This window comes from Gordionus sp. m RMFG-2023, chromosome 3 (genome assembly GCF_954871325.1).
Source record: "Gordionus sp. m RMFG-2023 chromosome 3, tfGorSpeb1-WG-v2, whole genome shotgun sequence".
Taxonomy (NCBI): domain Eukaryota; kingdom Metazoa; phylum Nematomorpha; class Gordioida; order Chordodea; family Parachordodidae; genus Gordionus; species Gordionus sp. m RMFG-2023.
The window spans coordinates 1-27,265 of record NC_088777.1 but is presented as its reverse complement, the minus strand read 5'-3'; positions in this window follow the sequence as shown (position 1 = coordinate 27,265).

Below are 27,265 nucleotides of genomic sequence, written 5' to 3'. Positions count from 1 at the left end.
TTTCAGGGAAGATGTACCAGATAAGTGACAATTGTAATCGTTTTTGTAAAAGTTTTTTGATTTTTTTTTGTCGCAAATTGGAAATAATTATTTGTTAGACTTGTGACTGAATGTGAATATTTTAGCTAAATTGTATTTGATACTAAGTAGAGGACGAATATTTCAATATTAGCATAGAAATATTCTTATTTAATATTAGATTTAGATTCCTTTTTCAAAAATTGTTCATTTCAGCGACCCGAGCATGGACCGGATCACTTACTCCAAACAAACCTATTATTAGTTTATTATAAATATTTTGCGCAATCATATTTTTATATATAGAGGACGAATATTTCAATATTAACATGAAAAATAATCATATTTATTTAATATTATATACCTTTTTTTAAAAAAATATTCTCTTCTTATAATCTATAAATTAAAAATTAGAGACCGTCCTTATTAATTATTGATATCGAATTAGAAATAATTATCTTCCAAGACCGGGAAAAATTTATTATAGGAATTTATCGATTTTTTAGATATTTATTTCATATCATCAAATGAGGGTATTATATCTTTCTTAATAATTTTTGGGATCTCTAAAATTATAAAAATTGGCTAAGACTTAAACCGAGTAGATGAGTTGGCTCAGTTGTTCAGTTAAACGATATCTTTTGAGTTTTGATATTCATTTTATTTATAGATAGAGGTCATTAAATTACAAATAAACAAAATATAGACTAATTAATCACTTAACAAACCACGACATTTTTTTTTAATAAAAAAATTATTTCTTTTTTCAGGGATGTACCGATATTTTAAAATGGCATTTCCCATCGATGCATGCTGACATCTGATAAATTAAAAATTTATCATTTTTCTAAAAAGAAATCTTAAAATTATTTGTATAAAATATTTGATTATTAAGATTAATGTTATTAATTATTATATAATAAGCGACGTCATTTTCCTTAAAAAAGAAAATAATAACTTTTAAATATTTTGATTTAAAATAACCCCTGTCCCTCGTATTAGATTTTTATAAACAATCTAGGTTTTATATGATTCGATTAGCTTCAGCTTAGTTATTCCTCACCTAGTCCCCATAAAAATAGATCTCATGCACACCATAAACTTGAATATAAAATTTATTAAAATATAACAACGACAATATTATGAAAATATTAAAAAATACATATTTAAATAAATATAATTATATTTATTTAAATTCGTCTGATAAATTAAATATTTTGCCATCCCAAGACGATAGGGCAAGGCATTGTCCTAGCGTTTTCGATGACATCCGATTTCTCTTTTTAGTAACCGTATCTCCAGCTTGAGAGAAAACTCGTTCGCTGGGGACAGAGGTAGTTTGTTGAGCTAAAAAATCTCTCGCCATTTCAGAAAGGCACGGAAATCTTGACTGATTTCCTCTCCACCAATCTAAAATATTAACGTCTTCCGGACAAACTGGCTCCCCAAGATATCCATCTATCTCGCTATCAAAAGGGCTCCATTTTTCTTTCTTGATGTCATAAAATAATTATTAGATTAGATATATCATTTAATTATATACTTTTTTAATTCCTGCAAAATAGATACAGATGTAAGATTGTTAGGATTTCTCTCATCATCGACAAATTTATAATTTGTCTCAGAGGTTGAATAAGTTTTAAATACAATTTTAAAATCTTCAAAATAATCTATTGAGAAATCAATATTTTTAGGGATCAAGGATTTTTTTATCCTTGGGTCTAAAAAATACCCGGAGTAATTAGCGAAATTAGACATTATCGCTAAATAGTCATTACATTTAGTCAGCATATTAGATGCTGCTTTATTTATTATTTCATTTTTATTTTTTGAAGCTTTTATTAAATTTTCATGAATAAAATTTAAAAATAAAATTGCCATCCCTATTGTTGGCGAGTGTGAACTTATTTCACAAGTAATTTTATAAAATGGGGACAAAAATTCTTCAAGGTCTTTTAATAATTCACGTAATTCTTTATTTATGATGAACTTATTCCTGCCTTGAGATAGTTCACCTAACTTCACAATTGCATCGATGTTCTGTATTAAATAAATAAAGTATATAATGATATAAAATTTAATACTTTGTAAAAATAATACCTTATTTACAGCAGCTATCACTAGATAAGTGCTGTTCCAGCGTGTGGATACATCCAATGGAATTTTTGTACCATCACTAAACTTGGTATACTCCTCCATTAATTTTGGAGAGGTATGCAGCTTGTTTACAAGCCTATGAATAACCTCTAATTTGTCAGATAAATAATGTAAGCATTCTTGAACAATTAGATTTATTACATGCGCTAAGCATCGATGATTATATAAATTTCTTTTGTATAAAAGTTTAAAATCTTCTCTTAAGATATTAACACCACTAATAATATTTTTAGCGTTGTCATGAGTAACTGATAAAATTTTTGAAGTAATTTCAAATTCATTAAAGCAATTAAACAAATCTGAAATTTCCTGTCCCGTATGGGGATGTGGGAACGAAACAATTGTAAGGAGCATATTGATCATTTTCCAATCACTATTGATGTAATGAATTGTTATAGAACAGTACGTTATTGAATTTAGATTGGACCAGCAATCTGTAGTTACAGCAATATTCTTGATATGATATAATTTTTTAATAACTATTTCTTTAGCCGATTCATATATTATTTCTAATTTTTTTTTCATAGTTGGTCTTGTCCATATTTTAAAGTTATTATTGCAATAATAGATCATTTCTTTAAAACTGCCATGTTCTATCGTTCTGAAAGGTATATTTGATAACAGATACCTTAATATTAGATGATTTAATTTTAAATTTTCACTAATTGACGGTTTTCTTATTCCCGTCATCACATTCGGGGTTGTGATACTGACATTAGATATTTCTGAAGGATGTGATGTTCCTAGGTGTCTTTTTAAATTAGCTAAAATTAAAATTTAACAAAAATATATTTTAGCAAAAATATAAATAATGGATTTCGTCAAATCGGTCAAAAAAGCACATTTTCGGCCGAACTCTTTATAAATTATTAAAAATTAGTGAAATAATACAAATTTTTTTCTAGCAAAATCATATGAAATTCTCAGAGTAGATTCTCTTCGGAATAGATTTGGTAAAATCACATTTAACAGGGAAATTAAAAACGAAAAGGGTCGTAAATTTTACGACCAAGCAAATTAACAACACTAGGGTATATACTTTATTGGATACCTATTTTCAATTTATAAAAAAAAAATTTCAGTTATAATATTGAGCGTTTCTTAAATTGCAATGAGCTCACTGGGTAAGTCATGGTCCTCTTGTTCAGGACTTTTTTGCCTTCCAAAAAAATAATAAATTCTATGATCTAAAATGTTTTTTAAATTATACAATAGGATGCATGCATATATAATTAAATAAAAAATAAGTTATTTCATCTAATATTCATATTATAACAAATTTCTTGACAAAAAACTCCAATATTATACAGTTCTATTTGAATTAACATTAAAATATAAATTTTTGCAATAAATTTAAAATAAATATTTGACAAATGTTTTAAAATTATGGAAGAAGAAAATAAAAATAAGTTATTTATCTAATATTCATATTATAACAAATTTCTTGACAAAAAACTCCAATATTATACAGTTCTATTTGAATTAACATTAAAATATAAATTTTTGCAATAAATTTAAAATAAATATTTGACAAATGTTTTAAAATTATGGAAGAAGAAAATAGAATAATATGTTTATCTTCGTCTTCAGATGATTCTTCAACCGAAAATTAGAACAATAAATTTAAACTAAGCATACTTAATGGCAAATTTTTTGAAGTACTTCAAGATGATCATAATAAAGAAATTCATCGTGACTTTGGTATTGACGAAAAAGTTATAGCAACTGTTACAGATAACGGCTCTAACTTTAAGAAAGCTTTCAAGGAGTTTGGATATTCTATGGAAGCTGTAGAGAATGACTTTGACATCAATGATGATGAATGTATAGAATTCGAAATCATTGAAAGTATTATTTAATACTTCTTTAAAATTTATTATGATATTGTAAATTTAGTAAAAACTTTTATTCAAATAAAATTATTTATTTGTTTATTTAAGGGTCTAAAGAAGTCTCAATAACATTGCCTCGACACATTCGTTGTTTGTGCCATACGATAAGTCTAATTGCCACAACAGATGTCGAGAGAGCTATTAAGGATTCTCCTAACATTTCTAAAATTCATCATCCTGCAATAGCTAAATGTACTTAGCAATGGAATGCAAATATTAGGCCTAAAACTGCAGAACTTATCAAAGCAGTTTTAGGAAAACAATTAGTTACACCTTGTTGCACTAGATGGAATAGTTTGTATGATAGTCTTTATAGTTTATTAAAATTTAAAGGCGAACTTCCTAAATTATGTCAAAAATTAGAATTTCCTAAATTAAGAGATATTGAAATTCAATATTTAGAAGAATATTGCAATATAATGGCCCCATTGGCTATAGCGATTGACAAAATACAGAGTGAAATCAACTGCTATTATGGAGAATCAGCTCCAATTTTAAATGTCATTAAAAAAATTTACAAGTTTAATTTAAACTAATCTACAATTTTGCAAACCATTAGCTGTTGCCATAGAAAATTATTTAAATAAAAGATTTAAAAATATATTTGATTTTGATAACAATTTTAAAAGTGCATTTTTGGCAACTATTTCTCATCCCTATTTTAAAAATCGTTGGATTGATGGTGAAAAAGAAAAAAAATACCTTCAGGATTTGTTATTATATGAAGTTTTAATTGTTTTTAAAAATAATATTGAAATTAATACTTCAACAAAATCTTCAATTGATGAAGATGATGATTACTTTTGCCTTAAAAGTACCACATCCAATTCTAATAATTCAATAAATGATATTGAAATAGAGGTCCTAAATTATATGAAAGATGACAGGCGGAGTATAAATATGTTAAATAGTTATAAATATATAAAAGAAATATTTATTAAATATTACACAATACCCTCCTCAGCCCCCGTTGTATGGTTAATAGACCAAAATCGTCAAAGATTGAACGAAAAATTAATAGTATTAAAAAATAATGCTGATTTATTATTATTTACTAATTATTAAATTATTAAATGGGATATCGCATTATCTTTTATAATAAATTGTTATTTTCTACAATTTATTTTAAATATTTTTTTATAAATTTATATTATAGATAAGATAAAGCTTTATACATTTTGATTTTGACTATTTAAAGTTTTTTAAAAAAAGTATCTTGTATCTTGGATACTTTTTTTTTAAATAAATACAAGTATCTTGTATCTTATTGAAATTTTTCTAAAGTATCTTGTATCTTAAATACAAAATTTTATAAAGTATCTGTATCCGAATACAATTTTCTGAAAATTTGCCCAACCCTGCCTATACCTAGTTATGTTTCAAAACAAAAGTATAACAATATTTCTTTTTATTAATATTCGTTGATTTAAAAATTTAACAAAGTTCTAAAAAAAGGATGTCTTTCAAAAATTATATTTATCGTCTGCCTTTTTATTTACTTAAGTTTCGCCATATAATTTTTATATAAAAACAAACGATTTTCATTTTGGGGTTCAATTTGAGGGGGGGGGGATTTTAATTAATATTTTGATTAATGACTTTATTATAATTATTTGAAAATTAATTGGGGGGGGGGGTGAATTAAGCCACTAAAAACTTTTTATTTAAGAAATATTTATAAATTTTATTTTTTTCGAATTTTTCGAATTTTATAAATAATTAATAAATTCTATTTATAGAGATCGAGTTCATTAATTAATCTATTTTCATATAAGTAATTAATAAATATATTAAATTTTGAAGTAAATATTATTTAAATTAATATTTAAAATTTATCGAAGATTTATTTTTAGCATGAATTCTAGTGACATCGATATGATGGAAGTTGGATTAGATTTAATTTCGTCCCAATTACATTCTACCCAATATTCAGAACCTTCTTCTAACCATTCTTCTACCTCGTTAGTTATGAAGGGGGGTTATGTTGTTACTCCCACCAAGATGCATAAACAATGTTCCAAAAAATACAGTACAACTTCCTCAAGTAATATTTTATTCCTATAAATAAGGGCCATTCTACGTCAAATCGATCAGATTCAATGAGTACTTATTATATCATATTTTTAAGCATAATTTAATTGATTCAGCTAGCCTTGATTCTAATAGCCCCTAGTTATTTATATTATTATATTAACCCTATCCAGCCCGATCAATATTTAATACTTTGTGAGTTATTTTAAACTGCAGTGCCCGGATCGAATTTCTTTTAAATTTATTATATAATAATTAACATATATAATAATGGTAATTTAAAATATGTGGTTAAAATATATAGCCCGGCCCTTTTATTTAAAAAAAAGATTTAGACTAGGCCAGGGTATATAAAAAAATTAAAGTGAGTCGGGTTTAAGGCTGGGTCTGTAGGTCTGATCTAATTTATTGCGCAATTTCCCTGTTAAATTTGATTTTACCAAATCTATTCCAAAGAGAATCTACTCTGAGAATTTCATATGATTTTGCTATTCCACTTTTAATAATTTATAAAGGGCTCGGCCGAAAATGTGCCTTTTTTGACCGATTTGACGAAATCCATTATTTATATTTTTGCTAAAATATATTTTTCTCAAAGTTTAACAACACTAGACCCCAGCGGATCTTATATTAAATTGACATTTATGGCCATTTAAAACGATATAATTATTAATCAAATGTACATTTTATTTTAAAGGAAATAGAGTAATTGCCGAAGACCAATCCTGAATCTCATCCGATAAGACCTAAAATAGAAATTCTGATTGAGAAAGTTATATTTTTTTTAAACTATTTATATGTATATAATTTTATTTCGAAATTTATCATCAAATATGTAAGTACCCATTATAACAGGTCAGTTCAAACTGAACCGATATTGTTTGGTCCAGATTATCATCGTTGATTTATCCCTCTAAAAGTCCTTGTGAGGTTAAAAGTCCCATAAATATACGGGTTTTATCCCGCCAACCTAAATTTGATTGAGATAATTAGAATACTTTTGGATATTCGTATTATTTAAGGGGGGGGGGGATGTGCCTATTCTAAAGTCAAAATATAGTATAATTTATAATATCAATTTATACTTTTTATCTTTTATTAATAAATAAAGTTTAATAATTATTATTAAGGATAATTTATCTTAATGAGGGTCTGAACCCCGGGTCTGTGCTCAGAGCTGGTTTGGTCGATTTTTTAGACTCAATACGGGTCTGGTTTTATACAACCAACCAATTAACAACACTACTGGCCCCTAGCCTGATATACCAACTATTTTAAATCGCTATAGCTTTAAATTTCCCCTAATTTATACAATACTGAAATAAAATTAGCTAGTAAAAAGAACAATTTTAATACCTAAGCTAATATAGCGTATATGATAACGGTATAGGTCACTATATGAGCGAATACCTTAAATTTTAATCGTTACAAGTTACCGGTACTTTAAGTTTAATCGATACTATTGAGTGGTGTCCTCCAATTAACCTTATAGTTTTTTAAAATAATAATTACTTTAGTCAGCACTAATCTATGATTTATTAAAATAAATTCTATTAAACTTTAAATATGGTCGGGTCAATATAATGGATTTTTCCAATAAATCTTTCATTTATTTTTATATTGATGAACCATATCCATCAACAATATTGAAAGTAATAGTTTTTTTTAATTAAAAATATTGCATTACACTTTTGCAGAACATATTTTTTTATCATGTTCCAAAATCCTTAAATCAATCGAACTACAATTATTTAGTAATGTGATTTCCAAAATAGGTCTATTAATTTTTTTGCAATTAAAAAGTTCTGCATTCATTTAAAGCTCAAATATCTTTTCAAAGCTCAAATATCTTTTCTCTTTAAATTAAAGGCTTCTTGTATTTTCTCATGTATTTTAATATATTTTTTGATATTAAATTAATGTTCCATGACCATTTATTCAAAGCTATAATAAAAATTGCTTAAATATCATCTTGAGAGGTTTATAACTTAAAAAACGTTATACCCGGCACAAAATTATATTGAAAAATTGGGCTTTAAGACTAAAATGAATTCGGACTTCGTGGGGGGGGGGCTGGCCTTTCATATGATGACTAATGAACATGATTTATAAGATAAAAAAAAATAATTTTCCTGCTTTTTTTTACTTGTTGAAAATAAGCCACTTAAATTTTTTAATAAAAGTTCTCCTGAACAATTTGAGAATAATGTATATGGAATGGTATCATATTGATCCAATTATATTTCTATTAGCTATAATTATTATATATTTGTTCGTTTTAATATAAGATCTAGCGATATATAAGTTTCATAATAAGATAATAACTCTGGAAACTAACAAAATATCTTATATATATATAACAGAGACATGCAGGCCAGGCCCTATCATATTTTGATTTTTTTAAAATGTATCCGAGTCAGGCCTGATAATATAAAACAAGGGACAGGGCACAAATTTTTTTTAAAAAAATCTGGCTGACAGATCGGAAAAGCTGAAGAGGGTAGATGCCAGCGCTGCATCTTCCATCCCCCGGGACCTCATCAGGTATCCGATATATCAAATTAATATAAAGAACCTAAATAAAATTAAATTGATCTTAACATAATACGTATGTGAACGATTACACTGCCTATTATTTAATTCCCATTTTTTCTTTTAAATTATTCCTATTTCTCTCAAAGAGAAGTCTTTCCAACAATAAGGGGTCAAAATCAGATTATTTCATATCAAAATTATTGCTTTAACTCATAGCTTTTAATAACTCCATTTTTACTTCTGAAAGACTTAGCATCTAATTCTTGTATAACATACGCTTAATTAAATTCACTAACTTCTTTTATTGGAGATCCAATAAATAAGAAGTAATGTTATCGTTCAATTTTTCTACTTCATATTTAATCAAGTCAATTGACTAACTTGATAACTCTTGTATTAATTACTATTTTTTTAAGAACCAATAAAATTGAATTAAAATACAATTTTAATTCTTTTGGTAAATCATAGATTATTTTATATTATATACATATTAACGAATTTAAAAAGGATCATTTAAAATTCTAGAATCGAATTAACAAATAAAAAGACTTTTTAATTAATAATTAAATTACTTTTATAAGATAATTCAAATTAATACTGTATCTTGTTGTAGTATTTTAAATAAAAACAGCTTTAATGATTTCAACTAGTGTTGTTAAACGGCTCGGTTCGAGCCGATTTTTAAAAACTGCTAACTCGTATTTTACGCTAAGAAACCGTAGGCAAGCCTTTTTATTTTATCATTTTATTACAACTTTTGTCAAGGAAATGAAAAAATCTCATTTTAAAACTAAATATACCTGAAGGTTGGTTAAAATTTTATCCTAATATAGTTTAGTTTACATCTTATAGGCAAAAAATCATTTGAAATAATTAATTATTGAAATTGATAAAGTTTTAAAAAGATTTTTACATGACAGAATTTTATTTTTATTAAAATACATAATTATTTATATGTAAATTAAATTTTATAGCAAAGTTTAAACACTCTTCTATAATTTGGAAAAGTTTCATGAGTTTTTAATTTAGATACTATTTCAATCATGATTTGGCAATTCAGAGCTTATCATATTGCAGTTAATAATGAAAAAAATTGCAAATTTTTGAAAAGGCAATTTTATGGCTGTTTTATGATTGGTATTTAGGATTTTTACTTAGAAATCATAATCTCTCCTTAAGATACTTATTTTTTTATGTACTAAATGTTTATTAAATTAATTAAAATTATTTTTTATAAAATTAGCTTCAATTTATAAATATTATAATTTGAACTATAAAACAATAAAATTATTCTGTGCATACCATTATTGCATTTTAATTTATTATGCCCTAAAAAACCGATGGTTAGGAAGGCCCTTGAAGATGTTTGCCTTACCCCGCTATTGGGGCTTGTTGGACAAAAATTTCACTTTTACAAAAAATTAAATTAAAAGGATTATATGCTTGAGTGGCATAGCTCGAAATTTTCCTTAGAGGGGGTCCATACATATAAAAGCTCGGCCGTCCTAAGAATTATTGATATATTTTTTTTATATTAGCTAAAAAAAACCAAGAGCTCTAACCAATTTTGTAAAAATGGGAGCGACTAACCCCAGTCTCCCCTACTTTACCTAAAAATGTTAATCTACTAAATATTTAGGCAAAAATATCGATTGAAATTTATAACGTTTTTTAAATGCAAGATTATCAATAACTTTTACAATCTCAAGGGGCTCAAATAATTTTTTAAAAATTACTTTATTAATCTATTTTTGAATAATATTATTATTCAAACTTTTTTTAACTTCTTATATATATATTCGGTAACTAACGGTATCTCGGGGAAATTTTTCATCTTTTTTTATAAATTTATTTTTTAATTTATTTTTATTTATTGTTGTTATTTTTAATTATAGCTTTTTTAAAAGACCATAATTATAATATTATAATGGAATATCTTATTTTTACCGATATCATAAATTGTTATACAAGAACCATAGCTTTTTTAAAAGACCACAAACTTCTAGATAATCACACGTGTTGTAATAATAATATGATAATGGAGAGAAATGTAGCATCTTATAGAGTAAGATGCAAAATATGTACAAGCAGCAATTCTATATGGAAGGGTTTAACAATATATTATTTTTTAAATTTATTTTATTAATTAGGCTCTATATTTGAAAATGTTAATATCCCTGTTAACAAATTTATACATCTAATATATCTTTTTGTGTCCTTGACGTCAATATCCGACAGCCTTCCATTAATAGAGTTAGATAATTGAAAATTTTAAGAATAAATCTTAAATAGAATCTTAAATAATTGAAAATTTCAAGAAAAAATCTTAATTCTCTAGTATATTATGAATATCTAGTTTTAACTCTCACATCAACTCAACTAGGGGTTGGTGTCAAAGGCGGCTGCGAGTCTGCCGCTCATATAACCCGAATCATCTACAAAATAATCCTCAAAATAAACACCTGATTAAAATTTATTTTGCATACAACACAATAAAGCGATCTGTTTTCCTAAAATTTTTTATCAATAGCTTCCCATGCTACTCCAGCTACATTTTAAGCTGCTATGCGAATCCCTCCATCTTACAATATGGTGAATATAGGCTTTCTTCTTCAGAAGGAATTCAACAGGGTGATCCCCTAGGGTCGATATTATTCTGTCTAGGAATAGACATTCTAGTTAAAAAAATTATAAGCAGTTGCCTGTTTGATCTTCATATCTGGTACATAGATGACGGGATTATAAGCGGAAGCCCAGAATAGATAGACAAAGCCCTAGAAATTTTGCAAAAGGATGGGTCAGACATAGGCCTTCTCTTAAACATCGACAAAACAGAATTCTGTCAGCTCACCTCTCAATCTCCCAACTGTCACGCTTTTAAAGAGGTTATGGCCGAAGAACTAACACATCTTGGCTCACCAGTTGGGGGTTGCTTAGCAGTTGAAGCCTTTTTCCAGGCTACTTCGAATAATTTCAACAATATGGAGGGTCTACTTATGCAACTTCCCAAGCATAAATCTTTTTTCTTAATAAAAAATTTCTTCAATATACCAAAGATCCTATATGCTCTACGGTCTACTGCTGTTTTTAAACATCCCAAACCCTTAAGAGCATATGAATCCATAATTAAAAACATCATGGATAAAATAACTAACCTCAAATTTAACTCCAATTCGTGGCATCAAGCCACTCTCCTGTAATAAAGGAGGCTTAGGGTTACGATCACCCATAGCCTTATCAATTAGTGGTTTCATCTCGTCCAGATTGGCAAGCTCCAAAATAATAACTGATCACCTGACCTTGCCAGATGCACTGCTTGACGAAGCTTATATCATTTGGAAAGCCTCAGTTGGAGATGAATGTCTACCACCAGCCTCCCATAAACAAAAGGATTGGGATAATCCGATGATTGCAAGGTCCGTTGATTACCTCTTTTCGACACTGCAATCTGAAGATCATGCCCTATTAACTTCCCTCAACCAAGGTTCAGGACATGAATACTTGGATGCCATCCCCTCTAAAAATCTTGATCTAGAACTTTCAAATCAAGAATTCAGTTTTGCTGTAGCCATTCGATTAAATGTAACAACCTCAGTTTCATATAAGTGCGCCAAGTGCAAAAGGCCAGTTAGTCAAACTGGTCGTCATTGCCTCCAATGCATTTTTAGCAGTGGACGCTCAATCCGGCATAACAGGTGTAATGCTCTCATAAAACGAGCCTTACAGTCAGCAGGCTTTCCTGCCACTTTAGAACCCTCAGGTCTCTTTACGGATAGGAGACGACCCGATGGAATTACACAAATTCCCTGGGAGAATGGCCGATTTCTAGCGTGGAATTTCTCCTGCGTTGACCCCCTCTCACCCTCCAACATCAATAAAGACATTTTAAAATACACCGAAGATTTTAAAACAAATAAATATGTGGATATTCCAGATGAGTATAAATTCGTTCCAGTTGTCACGACAACCTTAACATCTCTTGGAAGTCAGGCTCTTAGCCTAATTAAAAAGATTGACAGAACCTTAAGAACAAAATCAGGAGACCCAAAAGAAGGCGATCTAATTTCATATGCTTCATAGGTTCATTCCCCGAGGAGCCCGATTATTCTAGATTTTCTTCTTCTTCCCTAAATCATTTAAAATTACCCCCCCCCCCCCCTTCTTCCTCGTATTATCATTTGCACTAATTATATTCCCACTTTTATACTTTGTATTATGAAGTCGTTGGTTGTTAAATTTCTTAAAATTTCTAGAATTGTTAAATTATATATTTTTCTTAAATTTCGTTATATTTAAAAATAATATATATATATATTCATTTATATATATTATATTCTCAAAATATTTTCCATTTTTATAAATTAAATTTTAGTTTTATTTTTTTTTAAATGCATTAATATGTTATTATAATAATTTTATTTAAAATTAATTTATATTCAATTTGTTTATAATATTTTATTCCCAAAAGAATAAATTAGCAATGATTTTGTATTTTTATAAAATTCTTAAATTTTTGAATTTAAGGGTTTTAATATATTATATTATTGATTAATTATTAAAATAATATTTTTAGAAAAACAATGATTTTTTTTTTAAAGTTCAATGTGAATAAAATATTTTAAAAAGAACAATTAATTAATAAATTTTTTTTAGAAAAAATAAAATTTATATGAAATTTTTAGGGCGCATTATCGTCTGCTTTAAAAAGTTGATAAAATTAAATTATAATTAATTTCCATTTCGTATAATTTTGAAGATATACAAACAATAATTTGAAGAATTAAATTGATATTTTGAAATGTTCTATTCTCATGATATATTACAAAAGAGAGGAGGGAAATTCGGAGTTATTAGGTAAAACTTTCAATCAAAATAAAATATTAATAAATATCTGTTGTTCTTGTGTCATAAGTTTTCCATCATAATAGAATGACTAGTTGGGTAATGGTAAATATCGGCTAATTCGGCTCAGCGCCAGCTGTAGAAAATCCGATAACATTAAGGCGTTTTAATTTATACTAATTTCTTTCAAACGTTAGCTGCTATCATTTTGAGAAAAACCCCGAGGCCAAACTGATAGTTTTAGGCCAAAAACTTGGATTTATTCGATTTTGACATTTATATCGCTTACCTTATAGTTTTTATTTTTCATTCATTAAAATAAAAGTTTTAATTAGCATGTAATTTTGTTTAAACAGTGAATCTATATGATATTAGTATAATGGTTTACTTATTCATTCCCGCTGTAAAAAAAATAGTAAAAACAGTTTTATATAATTAGTTTCACAGTTTATCGATTGTGCGCAAATAAAACTATCCATATGATTTGATTTCTTTGGAATCTCGTAATCTCCATCTGGGCGAATTTTTAAACCGACCCGGTCCGGAATTTTTTAAAAAAAAATTTGTTTCAGCCCGGTTCGATCCCGAACCAAAATAAAAATTATTTGTCGGTTTATTTAAATATAGATTAATTTAATATTTCTTTTCGTAAAAATTATTTTCTATTTTCTTGCAAGATTTTAAAAATATATCAATTTATTTGACAAAATGTGATGATATCGTATTTAAAAATTTAAGCCCGGCCCGACCCCCCGAATTAAGGATATATTAAGCTCCACCCAGCACGAACCGAAATAATTTTCTAAAAATGGACACCGAGCCCTGATTTGCAATTCTCTAATTAATTATAAAAAATATTTATAACAGCATTTCTTTTTTTTATCCTCTAATTTGACAAAAAAAGAATATTATAGCGTCAATATCTCTATGACATGGTAAAATAAAATCTTTATATAACTTAAAGGAGACGAACTTTTATATTATTATTAATATGGTACTAATAGCCAAGATATCATAGATTATATCTTGAATAAGGTTATATCCAGCACGGGTAAAGGTGGTTCGCATAAGCCAAAATTTTCTCTGTACCTATCGTCTTAATTAATGTTCGGGATTACCAAGGTCTACTCCAAACAAAACGAATATTTATTAAGTTAGCTATATTCATAAATAATATATTATTACAGTCAAAATCATTATTTTTGGCCATTTCTAAATGTAATCAGCTGTCTAATTTGTAAGCCAATGAGAAGTTTATCAAAGTCGTCCTAGCACTTAAAAAAATTTGTGCGTTTAATAGTCATAAATAAAATTTTTAAACAAAATAAATATATTAAACTTATACAGGGTACTTCTAGTTTTAAATATTAAATATATAAATATCGATTGCTTTAAAAATATGGTAATTACTCAGAATTAAAGCCTTTTATATAGTAAACACGAATCGCTGGATATTTTTCAAAGGCAAGCAAATGATAGGTAAACCGATGCGATGACGTGGTTATAGATTATAAATTTTATCTATTTGCTTACTTTTGAAAAATATCTAAGCGATGCGAGTTTACTATAAACTAGGTCCTTAATTAAATGCTAGTTAGCGAAGACGATGAAATTTTTAATATGCAAATATTCGAAATATCAAAGGTCTTAGATATTTAAGCCTCATTTATAATAACGGCGTTATGTTTAAGCGTTGCATAAAACGCTTCGAAATTATAGCTGATTCTTTTCAGTGTTAATAATTTATGGCATTGCCAAATATGCTTCTCAAATTTATCATAGCGTCGTAATGCTCCACAATTATAAATTGTACTTAATTATTGGCTTGATTTTGTAAACTACGCACCGCTTGAAACATAACGCTTTTACTCTAAATGAGGCCTTAGGTTTAAAATTAAAAGAAATTTGAATTAATTGACCAAATAAAGTATGAAATAAATAAAAAATTAGAATAATTGGAAAGTATCTCGAGAAGAATAGAGAGTATCATGAGTTACACTTGTAAAATGTCCGACAAATTTTATTATTATTTTTCATAAAAATAAAAGTTACTTTGCATCATTCTTATTTTATCCATCTCTACGAGAATCTAATGATTATATTAAAATTTCCACAATAGCGATTATTTGTGATAATCCTAATAATGATAGAAGATTAATTTTTTTTTTCAAAATATTTTTAAACATTTCAGTTATAATTAATTCCCATAATAATTTTTAACTATAATTTTTAATTAATTCTTATACAGATGATTAAAATAAATGTTTATACAGAAAATAAAGTGATTCATTAGAATTTTCCTGAGTCTGGCCTTTTTCTGAAAATTTTTTAAAAAGAAATGTGTCCACTAGTAAAGTGATTCTCATTATATTGCAGTTATTTGAAAATGAATTAAGTTTTAGACGTGATTTTAACATATAATTGAATCATGATTCCTGATGTTCCAGCCTAGAGATCGTTCAATTGCCACATGCAAATATATTATACTATATATTTATTTCAATTTCATCCTTACGAAATTAATGTTATCCTCGAAAATGTTAGGTATTGAGGATTTCGAATTTATTTAAAATCAATTACTGAATGCCATTTTAAAAAGACAATTTTTTCGGAAAAGTTTTATAGCATATAAAGAGTATTCACAATTTGAATTTCAGACAAGCCATTAACTGATGAACTACGCTTACTTTCACATAAATTGAAAAATACATAAAAAGGTCATGGCTAAAATTGTTTGAAATTCATAGGTTAGTTACTCAACACATGCTAAAATCTATTTCCTGTCAAATCAGACTTTCCTAATCTAAAAATCGCTTTCAATAAATGATATAGGATTGGTAGAAAATAAAATGAATTACATCCCAATATGACACCCTATCTTTTATTTTAGGTGTCCTAAATAAAATAAAATTCTCAAAAGTTTTAAAATTTATATATTTAAAAAAAAACTTAATTTGGATGATTTTAAATTCCTCTATAGCCATTTCAGCGCAATGAAAAAAGCTTTTTCTAACATCGATATGCCCGACTCAAAATTATAATTTGTTGTTTATTTTTGTTTATCATATTATAAATTTCAGATATCGCCATAAATTTATATATATATTAACATGCAAAAAAAATATTTTTAAAAATTGATATAAGTTAAGAAAAATTAAAAAGTTCTAGGCAAAATTGTCTGAAATTCATAATGTGGAAGCTCTATTACATTTCTGGACAAACCAGATTTTTCATATTTAAAATTCGTCCTCAGTAAATGACTTAAAGTTGAAAGGTTTTCGAATCTCAATGGATTACATATCCCAATACGAAATATATATTTTATATCAAATCAATACAATTGAAAAAATTAATTATCGAAAATTTTATTTAAGAAATAAAATTTTGATAAAGTTTTAAAAAGATTTTTACGTGACAGAAGTTAATTTTTTATTAAAATACATAATTATTTATACGTAAATTAAATTTTATAGCAAAATTTAAACACTCACTCTTCTATAATTTGGAAAAGTTTAATGAGTATTTAATTTAGATACTATTTAAATCATGATTTGGCAATTCAGAGCTTATCATATTGCAGTTAATAATGAAAAAAATTGCAAATTCTTGAAAAGGCAATTTTATGGCTGTTTTATGATTGGTATTTAGAATTTTTACTTAGAAATCATAATCTCTCCTTAAGATCTTATTTTTATATGTACTAAATGTTAATTAAATTAATTAAAATTATTTTTTATAAAATTAGCTTCAATTCATAAATATTATAATTTGAACTATAAAACAATAAAGTTATTCTGTGCGTACCATTATTGCATTTCAATTTATTATGCCCTAAAAAAACCGATGGTTAGGAAGGCCCTTGAAGGCTTGTTGGACAAAAATTTCACTTTTACAAAAAATTAAATTAAAATGATTATATGCTTGAGTGGCATAGCTAGATATTTTCCTTAGAGGGGGTCCATACATATAAAAGCTCGGCCGTCCTAAGAATTATTGATATATTTTTTTTATATTAGCTAAAAAAACCAAGAGCTATAACCAATTTTGTAAAAATGGGAGCGACTAACCCCAGTATCCCCTACTTTACCTAAAAATGTTAATCTACTAAATATTTAGGCAAAAATATCGATTGAAATTTTATAACGTTTTTTAAATGCAAGATAATCAATAATTTTTACAATCTCAAGGGACTCAAATAATTTTTTAAAAATTACTTTGTTTTTAGCTAACATTTTCCAAAATTACATTTTTTAGCTAACATCATTAATTTCTAAATTATGCTTTTTTGTTTCATTTAAAATTAACATTTACATGTATAATATGAAAAAAAATTTCAAAATTTTAAGGGGGCTCGAGCCCCTGCGCGCCATCTTACTTATGATACCATTAAAAGACTGATGTCTGCATAGTTCCACCACCTATGCAACAAAGGGTTTCGGTATTCACCCTTCAATACTCCGGTGGAATATATAATAAAATTGCGCAAAAACGATTAATTATTATGATCTGGATTCTTCAGTAGCTTCATTATATATCTTAGAAACTATATTCCAAATTTCACATATTTCGGTTGAGTAGTTTCTATAAGCGACCTCACCAGATTTTTTTAAGATTTATATAATTATAAATATACATTATTAAAACAAAATTTAAATATCTTCTATTTTGAATGAGATATATGAAAAGAAAACATAAACAGTTATTTTATTTCTAAAATAATGAAAATAACTGGAGATATATACATTTAAAATTGGGGTCTAACACCATCCGTGTACTAAAGTCCTTTATGCAGTGAATTCTAAATATTTTTGAACATTTGGTACATATTCAATTGAAAAATTGTTTTTATATCAATTGAACTATTATTTTGAGATGTACATGAGATATTCATATTTGACTTGAATTAAACATTTCTTCTACTATAAAATCTTCGCTATATGTTAAGTCAGACTACATGTATTTTAAATATACAAATACGAAAAAATGTATAATTTTACTTATTCATATTTTCAGAAGACATTAATAAAAATAAAAAATGTTTTATATTATAATGAAATATATCAATAATATTGCGATTTTCTTTATTAATTATTTAATAATTTTTATAATTATTATTTAAAAAATAAATAACCAATCCTTCCTTCGTCACTCTGGCACCAAGAATCTTTTATATATTTTTTTTCTTATCTTTTCATTATTTGGTTAGGGTACCTTTTCAGGGGCAATTATTCTTTTTTTATTTTATTCTTTTTTTTGTTATTTTTTGTTATTTTTTAATGCTATTTTTTTTATGTTATTTTTTTATGATTGGTTCTTTTTCTTATTGGTTAATTTTTTATTTTATTTTAAAATTAATATATCTTTTTTTATTTAAAAGACATGGGGATCGGGATAATAATGAATATCTTCTTGAATATAGATATTTTCGAAAATATAGATTATTAAATCGTTTTGATGTTTTGATGTTTTTATTCATTTTATTAATGATTGTATAAATTTTAATAGTATATTTTAATTTAATAAATAAAATTATGTCGTTTAATATTATTTCAATTGTTATGCTTAAATTTTATTTATTATTTGGAATCTTCCTTTAATTATAATATTATCACTAAAAAAATTTAAATTCTGTATACAAATTTTAGAAAAAGTTATTTTAAAATATCTAAAAAAAAAAGATTTTTAAAAAGAGAGGAAATAATATTAAGTTTGTATAGAAAAAATCATATTAAGTTTGTATAGAAGGAATTATATTAAGTTTGTATAGAAGGAATCATATTAAGTTTGTATAAAAAGAATCATAACCAAACAAATTTTAAATAGCGAAGTTTCATATATCAAAAATTTAGCCCCTAACCTACCCGCTTTGTACATAATCTAATAATTTTACCTTACCCCTAGCCTTTTCCCTTATTAGCCCCCGTCACTTCCCTTAAATAATTGTACGAATTTTTAATTTTAGAAAAAATTATTTAAAAATATCTTAAATAAAAAAAGATATATTAATTTAAAAAGAAAATAAAAAATCTTTCTTCAGACGCCTGATAACTTAAATTATCGTAAAAAAAATGAAAACCGATACTTACTATTTTTTCGCGCTTTAAACGCCCCTATCTTAGCGGGTAAGCAGTAGGATGTAAAATTTCATTTTTTAGTTACAGTATATACAACCAATAGGCAAAATATAAGAAATATAGAAGGGGGTGGGTTTAAAACCATGGTTGATTTGATATGAAATTATATATTTATTTCTTTTAAGGTATTGTCAAAATATGTTAAATGTTTTCAAGATCATTTTTCTATTTTTTTACATCTAGTCTTCTATATATATAATGCTTGAATAATTATAGGGTAAATTATTTTAAAAAAAACAAACAATTAAAATAAAATAAAATAACAATATGTTTTTTTATTTTTGCACAACCCTCAAAAAATAAATGACAATCAAATATATAATATATAACAAAACAGATTTAAAAAATACATACGGTAATTTTTTTGCATTTACAATTTTTATATAACTTAATTTTTTTTATAAAATAGAGTTTAATATTTTTTTCAAATGTTTAATATACGACAAATTTTATCTAGTAATACAAATTCATTTACATTAAATCCTGATCCTGTTTTATCTAATTCAAATTCAATACCTAATATTACAAATAATTTCCATATGCAATTCTTCCTCTGTAAGTGGTGATTCTAACCGAGTGATGCAGTTATTGTTATGGACAATGCATCCATCCATAAAATCCACCTCATTGATTGTTTTAGAGCGCGAATAGAATATTTGCCACCCTATTCGCCGCAACTAAACCCGATAGAAAATTTTTTTGGAGTGTTAAAAAACAAATATAGGTCGATCAATCCCCGACCAAATACTCGAAACGAAATAATTAATAATGTAACATCAATTCTTAATGAATTTACTATTCCTTTTGATTTTTCAAATTATTATAATAAAATGCATCAATTTTTGGAGATTGGTTATCGAGGACAACCAATGAATTAAGGTAAATTTATAAAAATATAATTTATATTGAAATATATTTTAAAGTTTTAAAGGAATTTAGAAAAAGGAGAATATATAAAGAAAAAACGAAAATTAAAATATCCAATTTTTAATGTATTTTTTAAATCTGTTTTGTTATATATTATATATTTGATTGTCATTTATTTTTTGAGGGTTGTGCAAAAATAAAAAAACATATTGTTATTTTATTTTATTTTAATTGTTTGTTTTTTTTTAAATAATTTACCCTATAAATTAAATTTATAGAATGATTCTAAATTTTAATTTATCAAATATATAAAAATGTAAATATAGTTTTTTTATTTTATTTCTAATTAATTCACCACATTCGCTTAGCGGTTAGATAGGTAAAATTTATATTTTATAATATTATAATTAAATTAAGATATTCAGGTTAGGGTACCTTTTCAGGGGCAATAAATATGTATTCAAACTTCTCAAGTTGGAAAAAGTCCTTTCAGATTTTTTATAATATTCTTTAGTTGAGCCAATATTTTTTTACATCTCAATAATTGCTTAGGTGCTAGACGAGGGTTAATTAGTGTTATATCATAAAATTTAGCCTTCGATTATCTAGATAAATATTATAATAATATTCATCTACATTTATTCTTATTGTATCTACCTGTTCATATATATTTTCCGCCACTAGCAGTAATGAAATTCTGATTGATCAATTAAATTCATAATATCGCTTCCGACGACACATTACATATTTTCATACTCAGCCTTATTTAACTTTTGTATTTCTATTTCTTCTGTTTTACAAAATGGAAGTAAAAATGAAAAATATTTAAAAAATTATAGATATTTTTTAATAAATTATAATATTATTAAAAATACTTATTAATTCTAACACACTAATAATTTTGAATTTAATAAAATAATTATATATACTAATAAAATAAATTACCGTTTGATTTCAATCTTGACTAAAAATCTTTCCATTTTATCAATATTTTTGAATAATGTTAATGTATTCATAATCCATTGGTTACGCGCCTGGAGCTAGATATCTTATAGTTTAAGACTACTCTTATATTAATGAGAATGATAAATTATTTAATTCCCATGATAAAGTGAGGTGTGATAATACACCCAAGTTGAGTTAAAATATCACATTTGAGACTCATAAAATCAATGCTCATTAGTTTTATATTTGGAAATAATTAAAATACGATATAACATTTCAAAATTAATTTAATTCTTTAAAAATAATCATGGATGTCGTGTGTAATATTAGTTAGGACAAATCTTTTACTATCGTCTTTTTTAACTATAATCGACTAAAAACTTTAGCGACTAATTTAGTTGACTAAAACGACTAATATAATCGACTAAAGTGATTAATTTAGTCGACTAAAACGACTAATATAGTCGATTAAAAGGACTAATTTAGTCGACTAAAACGACTAATATAGTCGACTAAAAAGACTAATATAGTCGATTAAAACAACTAATTGTCGACTAAAACTACTAGTCGACTAAGTTGATCTATTTAGTCAGCATATTGGTAAAAATATATTGTAAACATATTAAGTAAAAATTTATGAAGATTTACCATAGAAAAGTGACAATTGTCATAATCGTTATTTTTAAACTTTTTTGAATGCAAATAGGTAAAAATATATATTGTATAAAGATGTTAAAATAAAATTTCAATAAAGATTTACCATAGAAAAATGACAATTGTCATAATCGTTTTTTTAACTTTTTTGAATTTTTTTAAAGTAAAGAGGAAAAAATATATATTGTAAAGATGTTAAAATAAAATTTCAGTGAAGATGTAAGAAAGTTGACAATTGTCATAATATTTATTTTCAACTTTTTTGCTGAAACGAGCTGACTTTAGCCTACGCCCGTTATTACTAACTGCCATAATTGTCGTGTATGGTTTAGCAAACCTCGCTATCTCTAAATTGACAAATCATGATTGAAATTATGTCTAGATTTCATAAATATTCATAAAACTTATTCAAATTATAGAAGAGTTTATAAACTTTTCATATATATTTTAATAAAAATTAAAATTCTGTCATGTAAAAATCTTTTGAAAATTTCACAAAATTTTATTTCTAAATAAAATTTTTAGCAATCATTTATTAATGAAAACTATAATAGGATAAAATTTTAACCTACTGGTTTATTTAATTTTAAAATGAGATTAAATGGTTTTCCAAGCCTCGGGGTTTACCTAACTCTAGTCTCCCCTATACTATTTTATAATTATGCAATTTAACTTCTAATATTTTGCAATTACATTGACTTCAATATAATTGCTATAAGAAGGTTATATAACAAAATATTCAAATAATAGCTTTGAATTAGTGATCTACATCGGGCCTAATATTTCAGGCCCGGCCCAAAATATCGTATCAGGTCAATTCAGCGAAACTTTTATCGCGAAACACTTTTTCGCGAAACTTTTATAGCGAAGACAATATCGCGAACTTATTATCGCGAATTTATTTCCGCGAAACCTTGACCGCGAATACTTTAGAGCGAATAAATTTTAGCGAAACTATAGCAAAACTTTAATCGCCAACTCAGCGAATTTTCTACCGCGAATGTATGAGCGCGAAATTATTATAGCGAGCGTATGACTTCGAAAATTACGAATTCATTTTAAGTGAAATTGATATATTCAATATCAATTTACCAACCGAAGTTTCTTAAATCATAAACGCGAATGTTTTAAGAATATTTTATTACGTATTGTTTATTTAATAAGCATGTAACATTTATCTGATGTGATACAAAATACATTACTCTTTCTGGTCTTACTCACTCATGGTTGTAAGTATGGAGGGGACATTTTGGGTTAAGTTTTTACCAGAATAAGATAACCCCCCCCCCCCCGTGTGCTTTATGTCATTTAAAGAAAATTTTCTGATATACCTTTTTTCCAATCTAGATGAAAAATAATATAGAAAGCTAAGAATTTTTTATTGATTTTCTCAGATTATTTTTAAAAATTATAGAAGATTTTACTGATAATTAATGCCTCCTAATAATTATAATTTTTATATAATGCACATCGATATAACTTTCTGATATAATAGTAACTAATTTATTTGAATATTTTGACCTCTCCTTTTTCTTCTTTTCGCATTTTAATAAATAGAAATAACTTGCAAAGTTATGATTAATAAAAAAAAATTGAAAATATTCTATTGGATTACATAAATTTGTAATATTTATGAAGAATAAATTATTGAAATAAATCATTAGATCCTCAGTTATTTTAGTTTTTTATTTTTGCTGATTTCACAAGTCTACTAAACAATATAAAAATTAAAAAACGTAAAATAGTTTTCACCATTTTTTAAAATAATACCAGTTCAATTTAAATCACAGCGTTTTTATGAAAACACCGCTAAGTGCTCCTACTCAATTTGTAGGCACTTTTACTAATTTTTTCTAATAAAATGGAATTAAAATAAATCAGGATTTTTTGAAAATTAATAGAAAATGTTCCAAATCAAGAAAATAAAAATATTCCAAGGAGGGCTTATATTTACATTTTTATTTAATTCTTTCAAAATATTCGAACTTCTTTCATTATCATAGGTTTAAGATATTTATATCTATAATTACCATAAAATTTTGATAATTCTGAGTTATTTCTTTATATGCTTCAACTTGTATATCAGAACAGTGGCATAGACAGGATTTATATATCTTAATATCATCGCCGTTAAATTTGGCGGCTGAATAGTTCTACGAATTAATTGTAAATTATATCAATATTTCTTGCTTTATTAGTACCAATTGAGTACTTAAACGAGTATAATAGCTAGTAAAAGGAAAAAAACTATTAGTAACAAAATTTTGGCAAATCTATTATGATTTAAGCGACTGAAATAATTTATTCAGAAAATTTTTATGATGTTCCTTATTAATTATAATTTAATTCGTTTAGACAGTATAAATAAAAAGTTTATTAGCAAAATAAGAAAAATTGCCTAATTCAGGCATTATTGATAGAAGGGAAAATAGCTGGTTTGCGCTAATATTTATTAATTCTTCAGTCATTTTTTTTACACACAAAAAGGCAACCGTGAAGAAAAATAAAATCTATATCACCCATTAAAGCGTAAAATCAATCAAATTTCTGAAAGCAATAAATCTGGAACTTAAATCAATAATTATTACATCGATTCTTCAATTCATTTGGTAGATAGTTTTTACTGACAAAATAAGATAATTGCCAAGATTAACAACATGCGAAAACAAACAAATATTTTTGGGTTTTACTTAGTATTACATCAATCAGTTTTTCCAGTCAATAAACAAAAACTAGTTTTAATAAGCGAAATAGACAATAGCAAACCTTTAAGTATAAACCAAAAAGTATTAGAATTTCAAAAATTTGAAACATTATAAGATTAAACAAAGAATCTAAAGAAAGCAATTATAATAAAAAAAATTAAATGAAATATCTTAAAAAAATATTAATATATTTATTTATAAAATCAACTTTTTTCCTATTTCAAAATATGAGGATTTAAAGATACTCGATATTTTAGCCAAAAGAAAATTAAGCTTGGAAACTTTTCCGACAGATGACATAACTTGCGGCAACTTTGGAAAATGTTATATCAAAATGAGAAAGATTGGTTATATTAAAATTTAAAACAATTAGGATAGCTAATTATTTTCATCAAGTGCTATTGTTTAATAACGTAATATTAAGTGCACTTAACCTCTCTGAGAAGCGTTCCGTTTTATAATTATAATTTGTAAAAAAAATTGTGAAAATGGATTATAAAATAAAATGATGGTATTGTTTATTCCTAGATTTGTAAGATTTTTTTATGTTGTTTTTTAAATAAGAATTTTCTTTAGACTATGGAAGGAGTTTTATCAATTTACAAGAAAGTTGTCATTAATCATATTTCCCAGTGAGGGAGGTTTAGCTTTTCCCCTTTGTCTACGCCACTGTTCAGAACACTTATTTAAAAACGATTTTATAAACTGTAAAATCCAAGCTGATAATAGTTATTCTTACCATATTTTCCATAATTAATAAAAAATCGTTTATAATTACATTAGCATTTTAATTATTTCATCTAAAACCGCATACAATTAAAATAAAGCCTAGCGAAGAATGATTTTAAAATTATTGGTGGATGTTTTAGAGAAAATAACTCAAAATTCCTATAAGTTCTTTGTAATAAGTGAAAAGGTATGACATGTCATATACATTTCTTACGTAAATTTCTTAAATCTAGTTTTCATAAAAAAATTTAGATTTATTATTATTCAGCGAGATTTTTTAATTTTTAATGCCACTCTTCGCGGGTAAATAAAAATATTTTTTAAAAAAATATAACCAAAAAAAATGATGTATTTTAATTTTAGTTTTATTTTTATTATTCATGACCAGGGTTGCCAGGTCAAAATTTTCAAATTGTGTGAGAAATTCGGTATTTTGTGGGAGTAATATAAAAATTGTGGGAGAAATATGAAAATTGCTAAAAAAATAATTTTTGCAGACCGAAGGCCAGCAAAGGCCCGGCCTGCGGCCGGAATTTAGAATTGACTTAGTTATCCGCTTATTATTTTTTATAAATATAAAATTGAATCTATTTCCCAAAATAAAATAGCCAACTATTTTTCAAAATAAAATAGCCAACTATTTTTCAAAATAAAATAGCCAACTATTTTCAAAATAAAATAGGTAATTATTTTTCAAAATAAAATAGCCAACTATTTTTCAAAATAAAATAGCCAACTATTTTTCAAAATAAAATAGCCAACTATTTTTCAAAATAAAATAGCCAATTCTTTTTCAAAATAAAATAGATAACTATTTTCCAAAATAAAATACGCAACTATTTTTCAAAATATGTAATTATAGTACGACACAAAATTTCTTAAATACTATCTTTATTATTAAAATATAATTTTGTTTTAAAAATAACCAACGATCTTTTTTAAATACAAAAGAATGTAAACAAGATAAAATTTTATAAAAAAAAATAATCAATTGTAATTTTACAATGTAAAAAAAATATATTTTATGCTAATGTATAAATAAAATTTTATAAAAAAACAAACAATTTTAAATTTACAATGTAAAAAATATTTATTATGCCAATGTCCCGCAAAACTACCTCAATATGCGTGTTTGTGTATAAAATTATAGGGATAGGCGCTTAATCATCACGTTTAAATACATAATCAGGTAATGATAATTATTTTTCACATTATATTATTATAATCAGTGCGGGAAAGTTGTTCTACAGTATTTAGTTAATACAATGGGGGGGGGGGAATATGATATTTTGAGGCATCAAAAATCTTCAAAGCAAAAATCAGTTCAGGGCAATCTATTAATATCTATTGCAAAACAAAAATATTCTTCAAAAATAAGAAATAATACAGATACAACTACAGTTGCGGAAATGGTAAATACCTATCATGCAGTACAACATTCAGAGAGCTACTTAAAATCACAATGTTGGTGGAATCTTTCCCCATAATATTTAACGACTAATATAAATGAAAAGTATACTTTGTAGAACACAAATAAGCAAGGCTATCATCAATACATATGCAATTCTAACAGATGCATCTAATAAGGAGATATCAAAACATTTCCCTTGATCCTCCCCTATTTCAACAAAATTAATGTCATTTCAATAAAATTAAAAAAATTTTCTCCAGAGAAATATCCAAAGACATAGCTAACCATATATAATGGTAAATATGGCAGATTTGACATTACCAATGAATTGCATGGCAGCTTTCT